Below are 14,748 nucleotides of genomic sequence, written 5' to 3' on the forward strand. Positions count from 1 at the left end.
TCATGTTTTATGTATTGATAATATTACCAATGTTATTTTCGCACCTGACTCGATAACAACAATTAAGCCGAAACAGACCCGTTGTGTTTTACTGTAGCTAGTTTTGTAGCTTTCATTTTCATTATGTCTTATATTGCTGAATAGCTATTTTTCAGCGACAAATACTTTTGAGTGGCACATACAAATGAATCGTATTTCGAGCAAATAAACAGTTACAAATCGCGCAGATTTTTTAACGGGTGCAAACATATGAGTCTTGTTTTAAGCAAATAGATAGTAGGGAATCGTGTTTGGATTTGAGTTTATTGTTGTCTTAGTATGAGAACTCACAGAATTCCTTTCACGAAAATGCAAACATGAGTCTTAATGTTTAGCTGGTATTGACACGTTCCAGTCGATATGACACAGTGTTGTATACAAGACAGTATACTGTACAGATAGTGAGGAGTCCTTTATTATTTATACTCTAGCGTAAACACAGTATGACGTCACTCTGGTGAGTTACAATCAACCATTTTTAGATCTACGAATGAGATAAAAGAAAATTTAAATAACAAAATACTCTCAGCTGACATTTTCTGTGACTTGTCAAAAGAATTCGATTGTGCAGTTTATAGTATCTTCCTAGAGACCCTCAGGTGTTATAGCATCAAAGCTCTTCGGACATCTGGCTTTCATCCTGTGTAAATAAAACAATACAGCGCAACGAAACACCTACTTCAGAAAGAGGATTAAGCTCTACAGGTATACCAAGGGATCGGTATAGGACCGCCCGTTGTCCTACATAAAAGAATTGTCGTATGTCTAACACACAAAAATAGTTGTATTGATGACGGTGCAACTATTATAAACAAGACTAATGGAGAAATTTCAATTCTTCTCTGTGTTAACAACTACAGCCTTGTGAATGCGTTGTCTCTGAACGTACTTAGAGGAAAAACACTGCATGCTTTTCTATACTGTAAAAGGCTTGACCGCAAATTAGAAAGTATGTATCGGGGTACATCAATAAATGAAACAGCATATTCTCTTTTGACGTTAATAAGAGCCTGAAGTGGAAGTGACGAGTTACTGAACTCCTTAACGCCTCAGCTCTGCAGCTTTTTGAATTACCTATAAAGAGACATTTCTGAGCCCAAAGTTTCAGAAGTTGACATCAGTTTTCCAATTTTCTTACACTCATGTCATGGTACCAAAGTCTGGGACAACTCGTCACGAAGGAACATTTTGTTGCACAGAAGCGTGTAATATGGACAATATGTGGTGCCTACTCTACATCCTGTTGTACACATCTGTTTAAAGAGTTGGGTATACCGACAACAGCCTCATGGTTCTTCTATTACCTTGTGGAAACTATTGTCGACAATCACTAGTAATTTGAAACCGGCAGTATCCGCAAAAATCTTTGACAGTGTGTGTGTGTGTGTGAGAGAGAGAGAGAGAGAGAGAGAGAGAGAGAGAGAGAGACTCAATACAGTTAAGTATAAATCACACTACGTAAAGTTAAATAAAGTAGTTTATGAAATTCATGTAAATGGTCAGCATGTTCCCACGTTTTCCGCTGAGAAAGTGTATAATAATTGTAAAACTCACTCGTTCCACGTGACAGAGGGAGATCATAAATGTGATCGATGGAACATGCACACAACCAACAGCAAGTCGCGGTATTATAATGGATCATTTGAGTTTATAGAACAACTTTTACTTCTCTTCGAGTTCATTTGCATGTTGTTAGCATCTATAATAAAAGTGAAGGGCGTATTCAATGGACAAAGCTTTCTGATATACAGTCTAAATGAATCCAGATTTAAACTACAACTGTAAGATTACTTTTAGCAAGCTCTCAGAAGGTAAACTAGTCATACTAACGCTATTCGTAAATAAATGTTAGAGAAAACGAATTCCGGTGTTATAAACTTTTGATGCCCTAGAAAAAATCTGGTGGAAATGAATATAAATCATCATCCACTGTTCAGGTCAAAGTTACATATTACCAGAATCACAGTCAGCGGAGGATGTAACATAGTTTTTATAGACACAGTAGCAAGTGCTCATACCTCTTAAATACCCTCAGAGATGGGTTATTTAATTGGAGTACTGTTGTTAAAAATTCCAGTACATGTTTCACACACGTAAGGGAGAGAACTTTTCGTTCTGTTGAAAGTGACGGTGTTCTAGTACATCATCTCACCAGACTGCTATGAAATACTTCAGTTGTTAATTTAATAATCGTTAAAAACTGAGGAGTGTTTCACATTCACAACCAAATTTGACAAATGTAAACGCAAAACGCTTGAACCTCAAAATATTGAAAGGGAATTGTTTCTGTAACTACTTTTTATAAATGTTTCTGGTGTTATATTATGATTAAAGTGTTATTACAGCAGCGACACTCGTGTTTTCTTGTCTCGATATCCGAAAATACACGGTGTATGAGCACAAAATATTTTTAAGTAATTCGATTGTCGTATCACTGTTCTGATGTGCTGCCGCTGAGCAACGAAGTGCTTTGCGACAATCAGATTAGTAACGCGATCATTTTCCAGTAGCTACGAGTACATCGCACACCATATTTATCTCTTGCAAGAGAGGCGAGTGAACTGTCTATAGCCGGCCGGTGTGGCCGAGCGGTTCTAGGCGCTACAGTCTGGAACCACGTGACCGCTACGGTCGCAGGTTCGAATCCTGCCTCGGTCATGGATATGTGTGTTGTCCTTAGGTTAGTTAGGTTAAAGTAGTTCTAAGTTCCAGGGGACTGATGACCACAGATGTTAAGTCCCGTAGTGCTCAGAGCCATTTGAACTGTCTGTAACGGGAAGACAAACGTAATGAGACTCACAGAACCGAATGAAACATACGAGAACAGCCTCGACGGTAATATTCAATTACAAATGAACACGAGGAAGGTAGTTCTGAGATGGTTCCTAAATTACTAATCGAACGTAAGTTCCACCCTTGTCTTCAGGTCCAGTTGGTTTCTTAATTACAAGTCAGATGTAAGTTTCAGCCTTGACAACACTCTTGCAACAGCTCTGAAAATTGTAAGTATAAAAGTTTCGTTTGTGTCTCCAAACTCCACAGCGTCTAATTTTTTAATGAAATGAAATTCGTTTTCCTTAAAGTCTTTTTGTAATTTATTGTTTCTGGCTTTCAGAACAAGTAGAACCTCGGCATTTTCGTTTCATGTAAGACGTCTTTACAGGACGCACCTAACGAAACTTTTCAAAACTGTTCTCTCCCGACGTAGGACTAGAGATCACCTCCTTTACGAGTAACCGACAATGCCAAGAGACCAAGTACGCTGGACAAAAACATATCTCTTCATCTTTGAAGTAATTTAGTGACAACAGAGCTAATCAAAACCTCATCACCGAGTACAGGTAGATCAGTTCCAGTACATTCTTCACCGTGTAATGTCGTCTAGCCCTTCATAAATCTGAATATTTACTTCATGGATAAATATATTACAGAAAACTTATTGACATGGAAGCATAAATAGGCTTTTACTCTAAATCAGATTATTATTCTAATTTTCATTCTGAATAGGTCAGTGGTCACATCCACTTGGGAAAATAAGAAAAATAATTTAAAAATTAGTGGCTCTTATTGTGATAATGTTACGGCGGCCTCGAAAACATAGGCCTACAACACTCGAACAGACGTAACAAACATCACGGCAATATCGGGTAAAGTGGCTTTAAAATGTACTAGAACAGAAAACTACATGCCACTGGAGAGCTTCTGACAAAGAAACAACATGGATTCAGAAAAAAATCTCGGTGAATCTCGGCTTGCGTTATTCATACATGATATCTTGGAAAGAAATAATGAAATTGAACAGGTAGTTTCCGCCTTCCTGGATTTCCGAAAGTCGTTCGACACTAATAAACAAGATGCAATCAAACGGAATATTTTCGCTGATGTGTGATCGACTTGAAAAATATGTGACGAACAGAACCCAGTGCGCTGTAATGGACAGCGAACGTTCTGCAGAAACGAATGTAACGTCGGTAGTCCTCAAGCGAGCATACTGGCGTTTCTAACGTTATCAATTTTCGGAAACGATATATCGGACAGGAATAGCAGTACACATTGTTCGCTGAAGATGCTGTTTTCTATAGGAAAGTACATCTACATCTAGAAACACGCTCCGCAAACCACCACACGATGCAAAACGGAGGTTACGCTGTGCAACTTTTAGTAATTTCTTTCCTGTTCCACTCACAAATAGAGAGAGCGAAAAACGACGGTTTTTATACCTCCGTAAGAATCCTAATTTCTGTTGTCTTACCTTCGTGATCCTTACCCTAAATGCACGTTGCGGCAATAGAATCGTTCTGCAGCCAGCTTCAAACGCCACTTCAATAAATTTCCCCAATTGTGTTTCGCGGGCAAAATGTCGCCTCCCGTCCAGGGATTCCCAGTTGAATTCACGAATCATCTCCGTAATACTTCCGTTTTTGTCGTACCCACTGATGACAAATTTAGCAACACGCATCTAAATTACAGTAGAATTTTCCATTAATCCGACCTGTTGGGAATCCCAAATTCTCGGTCACTACTCAAGAATGTGTGTCACTAGTGTTCTATACGCGGTCTGTTTTATCTACATCTACATCTACATCTACATCTACATGGATACTCTGCAAATCACATTTAAGTGCCTGGCAGAAGGTTCATCGAACCACCTTCACAATTCTCTATTATTCCAATCTCGTATAGCGCGCGGAAAGAATGAACACCTATACCTTTCCGTACGAGCTCTGATTTCCCTTATTTTATCTTGGTGGTAGTTCCGCCCTATGTAGGTCGGTGTCAACAAAATATTTTCGCATTCGAAGGAGGAAGTGTGTGATTGGCACTTCGTGAGAAGATTCTGTCGCAACGAAAAACGCCTTTCTTTTAATGATGTCCACCGCAAATCCTGTATCATTTCTGTGACACTCTCTCCCACATTTCGCGGTAATACAAAACGTGCTGCCCTTCTTTGAACTTTTTCGATGTACTCCATCAGTCCTATCTGGTAAGGATCCCACACCGCGCAGCATTATTCCGAAAAGAGGACGGACAAGCGTAGTGTAGGCAGTCTCCTTAGTAGATCTGTTACATTTTCTAAGTGTCCTGCTAATAAAACGCAGTCTTTGGTTAGCCTTCCCCACAACATTTTCTACGTATTCCTTCCAATTTAAGTTGTTCATAATTGTAATACCTAGGTATTTAGTTGAATTTACGGCTTTTGGATTAGACTGATTTATTGTGTAACAGAAGTCTAACGAGTTCCTTTTAGCACTCTTGCGGATGACCTCACACTTTTCGTTATTTAGAGTCAACTACCACTTTTCGCACCATTCAGATATTTTTCCTAAATCGTTTTGCAGTTTGTTTTGATCTTCTCACGACTTTATTAGTCGATAAACGACAGCATCATCTGCAAACAACCGAAGACGGCTGCTCAGATTGTCTCCCAAATGGTTTATATAGATGAGGAACAGCAAAGGGCCTCTAACACTACCTTGGGCAACGCCTGAAATCACTTCTGTTTTACTCGATGACTTTCCGTCAATTACTATGAACTGTGACCTCTGTGACAGGAAATCACAAATCCAGTCACATAACTGAGACGATATTCCATAAGCACGCAGTTTCACTACGAGCCGCTTGTGTGGTACCGTGTGAAATGCCTTCCGGAAATCCGGAAATACGGAATCGATCTGAAACCCCTTCTCAATAGCACTCAACACTTCATGTGAATAAAGAGCTAGTTGTGTTTCACAGGAACGATGTTTTCTGAACCCATGTTGACTGTGTGTCAATAGACCGTTTATAGATGAGCTCAACTTTCTAGAATCCTCCCAATAATCTGAAGTCGGCCATTCACCTTCTCTACTACCGACCTTACATGATCGTCCCATTTAATATCGCTGTGCAACGTTACGTTTCGACATTTAATCGCCGTGACTGTGTCGATCTGCACACCACCAATAATGAATTCGAACGTTACAGGATTGGTTTCCCTATCCGTCTCCATTAACTTACGATATCTCTACATTTAGGGCTATCTGCCATTCATCACACCATATAAAAATCTCAATCAGTATCCTCTTACAGTCTATTAATGACGACATCTTCCCGTACAGCACACTATCATGATCAAACTGCCTCAGACCGCTGTTCGCGCAGTCCATCACATTGTTCATGTGTACAGAGAACAAGAGAGGTGCTGTCACACTTTCCTGTGGCACTCCTGGTGATACCCCTGTCTCTGATGAACACTCGCCGTCGAGGACAACGTTCTGGGTTACCGGGTTATGTTACTTAAGAAGTCTTAGACCCACTCACATACCGTCGTTTCAAGGTCGTAGGGAAGGCAAATGACAGACTTGGTTTATTGGGAGAATTTTGCGAAGCGTAGCTCATCTATAAAGGAGACCGATCAAAAACACTTGCGCGACCCATTCTTCAGTACTGTTTCATTGTGTGGGATCCCCACCTCGTCGGATTAAAAGGAATGCATCAAACCAATTCAGACCTGAGCCGCTAGATTTGTTTCCAACAGGATCGATCAACATGCGAGTATTACGGAGATGATACTTGAACTCAATTGGGAATCCCTGGAGGGAAGAGGACGTTCTTTTCGCGAAACACTATTGAGGAAGTTTAGAGAACCAGTATTCGAAGCTGACAGCGGAAGAATTCTAAAGTTGTCAATTTACATTTCACGTAAAGACCACAAGGATAAGAGAAAAGAAATTAGGCCTCGTATAGAAAGTCGTTTTTACCGAGCTCTACTCGCGAATGGATCGGGAAAGAAAATGATTCAAGTAGTGCAAAGAACCCACCGCCATCCTCGGTACGGTGGCTTGCGTGGTGAGAAAATGCAGAAAGACTTGGTGTACTGAATGGGAGCTGTTTTATAATGTAAATAAATGCAAAATAGTGGCCTTACCAGAGAGGAAGAACCTGGCAGCATATGACTAGAAGACTAGTGGAGAACATCTTGCGAAAGCCACATCGGATATTTACTGCTAGTGCTTAGAAGCGATATAAAATGGGATGATCAGTTGAAACCGGTACTGCGAAAGGACAATGGAAGGTCGATTTCTTGGTAGAGTTCTCAGAAATTAATGTGCATCTGAAAAGGAAGATGCACACAAGATGCTGTTGCGACTACTTCTATTGTTCCATAATTTGGAACGCTTGGAAGTTAGGTATGATAAGATACGTCGAAGAATTTAGTGACGCTCAGCTAGTATCGTAACGTCGGCACAGCCTGTACGAAAGTGTGACGTAAATGCTCACGGAACTTAAATGAGGATGCTTGGAGTAAAGACTACGTATTCTCGCAAAACCCTATCGCGTAAATTTAGAGAGACTGCAAGTCTGTGAGACAGTTCTGCTGCCAACACCGCGAGGTCATGAGAGTGACGTCAGAGAGATCGGTCTGCGTACAGTGAAATACACGAATGTGTAGGACAGAAAATATGTAATACTGGAACGAAATACCCTCTGTCATGGACGGTTCAGTGGCTTGTGAAGTATCCTGTATATGTAGGTGTAAACGCAGAGAGGTGTGAGCAGTGACGAGAATGGTCTGATGTACAGCTGGAAGTCAAGAAGCAAGCGCGTATCACAGAGGTTGTTCGGAAGGTCCACGTATGCAAAACACCAACATATTCTGTCAGTCATGCTTTTAGGCTCTAGCGACGCACTACAAAAAGCTGGCATGTATGACACATCTTACTCTAATGAAGCATCAACAGTGAGGGAGTCTCCTGCATCAAAGCCGCCACAGGTGGTAAGTGAACTTCAGACTACAGCCAGGATAACACAACCGAACTGATAGGGTTTTCTCAGTCTTATTTGCTATTTTTGTGTTCCAGTCACGAAGAAAATCTTAATATGTGCACGTTACTCCTGCTTGGACTATATTTTCATAACACACGCTGTCAAAGCAACACAAGAAAGACATAAGATAATATAGCTGCTGGACAGAAAGAGGTGAAGTACCCAGAACGGTAGGAGGAGACGAAATGAAACTTGGTAGGTTGATGGGGTATATGATTGTATAATACGTAAGTGTTTGGAAAATATAAACAAATATGCAGTGTATTTGGTAGTACCAGTCCACTTATCAGCAATGCGTTTTAAGCACTCTGACCTTGATGCATGCAACGATTCGGTTGTGGAGGGTGTCATAAAGTCGTTGCATCCTCTCCTGAGGCAAACTCGCCCACTGGTCCTTCATAACCAGTATAACGGCACTGAGACGGAGTTGACGTTCGAGTTTCACTGGGGACAGATCTAGGGATCTTACCGGCCGCGGGGATACTTCAAGGCAGCTCGTAGTGACACGTATCATGTGTGGACGAGCATTATCCTGTTGAAAAACTGTACCACGATAGCGTAGGATCAGAGGTAACAGACATGGACGCAGGATGGCCGTGACGTACGGCTGTGCCGTCACAGTTACTTCAATCACTACCAGTCATCAAGTTATACCCGTTGACTCCCCAAACCATGACGACAGTTGTAACACCGCTGTGCTACTACTTATTATCAGATGACTGGCGCAGATCTGAAGGGATTGCGATGTATGTCAGTTGCATGATACGGTGATCGTCCCTTGTGGTCGTCAGACGTGGTCGGCAGGAACAGGAACCTTGACTACGAGTATGAATGCCTTCACGTTGCCATGCAGTCCAACGTCGCGTCATTGTCACATCCGAATGCCCCTCTAATCTGGATATTGCACAATTCGACCATGCAGCCGAAGGCAGATTCATACCTAGGCCCCTTTGAAACTCCGTCAAGTGCCGATAACGCTGTCTCATACGGTTACGCGGCCTATCTGTGTTCTTCGCTGTGATCACTCAACACTGATGCTATTCGCGGCCCTTGAACATGCGACCAGGGGGTGGTAGGTAAGTAGGTAAGAGCAAGTGAACTTCAAACTAGTCTATAATGAAGGCAAAACAAAATGGTGTCTCGTGCTTTAAGACAGCCGGGTAGGACTGATAGAAGAGATAGGAAAGATCCAACAAAGAGCGGTGGGTTCCGTCAGGGGATCGTTTAGTCGGTGAAAGAGTGTTACCGAAATGCTAAACAAATTCCACTGACAAACGTTACAAGACAGGCGTTGTGCACCACGGAGGTTTGCTATTGACATATCGAGGGAGCGTTCTCCGGGAAGAGTCGGACAATCTTACTTCCTCCCACATACATCTCGCGAAATGTCCACGAAGAAGGAAGTTCCAGAAATTAGAGCTAATACAGTGGGTTACGAATTATCAGTCCCACGTGCCATCCGCGAGTGATACAGGGTAGGGGGAATTAGTTACTGATGCCAAAAGTACCCTCCGCCACACACCATTAGGTCGCTTGATGTAGATGTAACAAAACTAAACACGAACAAAAATAAAGCTCTCTGGTGGCCGTTCTAACTCTTACAGATAACTGTCATAATTATTTGCATACTCGCCTATGGAGTGTAGGTGTACGAAGCTACATCGACATCCGACCATGTCTTCTGGGTGTTGCCCTTTTATTAACGGACAGTGTGTTCCGTCACATTGCGATCACCTCTTCGGGCTTAAGTGGCACAACGTTACACCACTACATTAAGCTGGTAGATATGAAACAGCTTACAGTGTAATGAAGACAAACAAAATAGGTGTCTTGTGCGTTAAGACTTCTACATGTGGTAAGTAGGTAAGAGACAGCAAATGAACTTCAGACATCTCCGCAATGAAGACAAAACAAAACAGGGGTCTCGTGTTTTAAGACGTCCACATATGGTAAGCAGGTAAGAGGATGTGAACTTCAATCAACAGCCATAATAGCACCACAGAATAGAGAGGTCTCTCTCAAATGTGTTTGTTTTTCTGTTCCGATCACGAAGGAAGTCTTGCCTGTGCACGCTAATCCTGTCTGAATCTCATTTTTCATAACAATTGCCATCCCAGAAACACAAAAAGACGAAGGGTAACTATTTTATGCGCCAATTTCGAAATATCAACCCAGTGTTTGATACCATTTCGAGGCACATTTGCGTGAGAAAACAATAAAGTGACATAAAAGGAAAGTTGTTGGTTATATAATCCATAAGAAATAACGCTGGCGTTGTGAAAGAATGATGGTAACGTAAGCCTTAGTCCTTACGTTGTCTGTTAGTAACGAATTACTATCTAAACTGTTTAAATTCACTTTTGGTATAAATCGCTAAAAAGAGTTTCATCATGGCCAAATAATAATTTCGATTTCCTTACTCCCCTCACTTAAAAATGTCTCTGCTTGTCTAAATAAACAAAAGTATTTTCGCTTTCCTGGAAACGAAATCCCTATCAGAGCCGTTATTTACCTGATTGTCTGCAGCATATTTAATAGTACGACTAAGTCCTCTCGCTGTTACTACAGTGTCTACCGTTCGTAGGAAAGATACTATCACACATACTTAGTAGATATTTTTGTCTGTTCCGAACTAATTCAAAAATGTACCATTTAATTTAGAAAGCAATGCACTTTCTTTAACAATTAATGCCCAGAAACTGCAGGGCAGATTAAAACAGTGTACCAGACACTGGAAACCAGAACCCTATCTTTCGTAGTCGACGATCTTATCCTCAGAGCTCTCCATACGGGCTCTGAGGCCCAGTCCCACGGCTTCACTTCTCTCTGCTATTTTTTGATTTATTTTAAACATGTTGTAAAAACCCAATATTTTATGCCATTGATACAGAACTCCATTTGCATAGAAGTTTTCTTCTCATTTTCCTTTGTCTTCTTCTTCTTCCCTCAGAACTTGGGCTCTTCCTATTATACCCACTTGTTACATACCTCTATTGCAAATTAACAGTTGCGTATCTGGTATTTCTACCTCTGTGTTGGCATACATAGTGATATTACTCACTTTTTCAGACAGTTCATTATTATTTTGTGTTTTAATTTTCCTTATGTCTTACGACATGATCTCTCCGCTTATTTCTATAACTCTGAATCTGCTTGTTAATAAGTCCCAGTTCTTGTCCAACTGATGTTTCCCCTATTCTTTGTAATTAGGTATTGACGACGCTGCCATTGATTTAAAAATGTTATTGTGTGTTCCCTCTGCGTTTTACGCGGTACATAGTCTCATCGATTCCTACTGAATCTTTCTGTTTTCTTTCGTACGTTTCTTTCGTTGGCAAAGGAGACGGTATTTGCCAAGAAATCGTATTCATTTACATTATTATACCTCTCTCATGTTCGTTTATTAAAATTTTGCTTGGTACTAGGAGTTGACTGTTAAAAGCCGTAAGCTCTGTTTCTAGTGCAAATAATTTCTGTTGGCAGTTACACTTAATTTACGGTTTTAATGGTTTTTGGAGGATGACATCACTATCACCATTAAGAAAAATGTGGCAAATAGTCTTCTCACTAAATAATGTCGTTAGTGAAAACTGTAATGGTAAAATTATAGCTGATGCTTCAGCTTATAATCAAATTACACATTAAAATATATGGGAGACAAACGTACGTGTTCACCTAAGGTACGTGCCCAACAAAACGTATGCAGGAAACGAACCCCCAGCGACAAAATTGCGTGGCTACAGGAGCAGTACTCGTATATCTACAACAGAATAATTGTGACAACATGTGAATAACAATGATTTATGTAAAGAAGGTACATTGAAATACACTCTGGTTTTGCTTGCAGAGAAGGTGTGACACTGATGTAAATTTCTGAACCTGATCTAATATAGCACAGTAGATGATTACTAATTAATCTAGTTGAGGTTGACAGGTTGCACTGCAATCAGAGAGTTTAAGTTCAGTCTCTCAATACGTGAACACTTTGACTATCACTTCGATTTATGTTCGACACTCGGTGTACACTGCCCGAACTGGAACTGGTCGGCACTGCAGATGACTTGTAGGCAGCGGTAGTCTGGTGGAGAGACAGCACAGATTAAGTGTGGACCCATTCCACGTCGAAAAACTGGATTCTAATTGTAGATCTAGAGCTATGGATCATATTAATACAAATAACCTAGAGTGGTTCGTACTTAAGTACACCCATAACCAGCAACAGTAATTTTAGAGTCTTTGTACATTTACTGAACAACTGTTATTAAGTAGCGAACAAAACTAAAACAAATGAAATACCGTGCCGAGTCTCAAAGCAGCATAATTCAATAAGTGTGCTGGGAGTTACAACTGTGTCGTGCGGTTAAATTGGCCCGAACTTTCGACTTCTCACCCATTGCCAAGTGGGAATGACTGCAGTTGGGCTGCTTGGGTTGCCCATTGATTGCGTGGAGCTTTATGTACTGCTCTGAGTTTGAAACAGAGAGTCATTGACACTCATCTACAGTCCCTGCCACTAAAATCCTTTTTACAATGACCGTAAAGCGATATTAGATAGCTGCGATTGGTGTATCAGTACTTGTAAACACCCTAGACAGGGCACGTTGGTACACCACCAAAATGGACGATCATTCCCGGCGCGATTATGACATCGTACAAACACGATTGTTCCTTTCTCCATGTCAACCTGTCTTGCTGCTCTGATTCCATACACCGTACTCGCCCGTACACTTGAGTGCCACGATTACGTCATTGGTGAACTGTCACATGACAGTTTGGTGCCAATTCTACAGGGTGTCCCACATAAACCTTGTACCCCTCACGTACCAGTTAATCATCTCTAGTCGAATTACTTGTGAGGTGGCAACACTGTCTCGAAAGTTGATTGCACTGTGTTTTACCAGAAAATTGAGTGCAGCAGTGTGTTCGTGCGTCAGTTGTTGTGAGACGCTCGTGTTATCGAGTTGTTACAAAAATGAGACAGTTTGAATTAGAACAGCGAATGGACACTGTTGAGTGTTAGATGAAGACAGGCTCCACCAAGGAATGCAAAGAAATGTTGTAATGTTGATACATTAAGTTGTTCTGCAGGTGGTGCTGATATTCAAGACAATAAAAGCTGTGAGCTATCTGGGGAAGTTAACCTTGCATTACTGAGCAACTGTTTCACCAGGTATTCATTCTAGCTTACCAAATTCCCAACCAGACTAACATTAATTATAATCGTTTAATAGTCATCTTACGACAACCGGTGATATATATATATAAAAGAAATAAATCAGTTTATATTTGGACATTTATTTTAACATTGATCATCGTTCCGTTAAAATTTCAGCATATTAAACTTGATTCATAACTAAACTGGTGCCTTATTTAGGATTGTGAAAATGTGAGTTTGTAATCTTACGGAACACATCAAATAAGGAGCCAAGATTGGGAGACTGCATACAACACTGCATTCTTAAAATAACACACGAAGAACGTTGAAACATATGCAAGAGGAAATTAGCCACAACCAACCGATTCAATTTTCACCCAAAGAAGTTACGTTCATAGCGCAATCATGTCCGTCATGAAATTACCACACACTGGTATACTAAATTCGTACTAACTCTCAGTGGAATCTTCCCGAAAAGAATAGCTGAGGGCTACTTTGATGATTACACCACATGCTTCACATGGTCAACTAGGTTTACACGAAGAATATAGCTCCACAATAATTTTGATAGTTAAAATAAATTACATCGATACGCAATTTACGAAAGAAAAACCTCGAACTGGTTACTATCGTCTTACTATTAACCTGATGGCTCAAACAATGGTATAAGCACGTGGTTCTGGTCTCACAAAGTACACCCCACATGGCTGAACATAAAGAAAAGTTGCTATATTGAAAAGTATTGTCAAGACGAGACGTTATAATCTCACGCACATTCGCATTTAAGATTGATGATCTTAGTTAGAGTTACGAATCAGCAACACGTGGTTCCACTTTACTCACAAAGTAGTGACAAAGCAACTAGTGGAAGATATTCTGAACTTCACACTCGAATTACACTGCGTTGCAATTTAAGATAACATTAGATATTTTAGATCTAAACCTGAAATAAAGGTGATTAAATTTTCGGTTAGGCTGAACTTAAGAAATCCATTGTCCTACGGACTAAGCAGAGACGCGCTTAGCCGGAGATCTTACCACTTCAGACGCTCGCCGTGGACAGACTGGCCTGGGCCCCTATTGAGGGTGATTTACAGATACAAACGGAAGTGACCAGAGAGACAGCTTCCTATACCAACATGACAAGGGACGGACAGGACCATACCAAGAATAGAAACGTCTTTGCTTTTAGAAAGAGTAGCTAGCTGTTCCGACGTTGGTCCTACTGTTCTCTAGCAGACAGGCTTGTCTGCTACCATCGAGCTTGCAACTAGAAATACACTTGCTCATTCATCCTCTCACACAGAAGGGAAGGGGGATGACAGTATCTTATCATATACAGTATATAAAAGAAAGCGGATGTAGGTTCTGTATGAAACTGTGTGACATGAATTACATATAAACTGTGTTTTAAAATGTAGTATTGTGATAGATCGTTCTTGATTATGTGGAAAAGTAACAACAGATACCTTTCAATGTTTCAAGCGAAGTATACTGGTAGGGATCCCTCATACGACCAGCACTATTCAAGATCTGTACAAGATATGGGGGGTAGTAAGTCCCACTCAGAATGTGCAGAGGAATAGGCAGTCGATAGCGAGGACCGCTGAAACTATAAACAGAATTCGCATGGACGTTACGTGAAGTCCTCACAACTTGCTAAGGAGATTATGGCTGCAGTTTGGTGTATATATTGCGTCATCATGTACTAAAAGAATCGAAATTCAAAGCCTACCTTATTTATGTGG

The sequence above is a fragment of the Schistocerca piceifrons genome, chromosome 1 (genome assembly GCF_021461385.2).
Source record: "Schistocerca piceifrons isolate TAMUIC-IGC-003096 chromosome 1, iqSchPice1.1, whole genome shotgun sequence".
NCBI classification, from domain to species: domain Eukaryota; kingdom Metazoa; phylum Arthropoda; class Insecta; order Orthoptera; family Acrididae; genus Schistocerca; species Schistocerca piceifrons.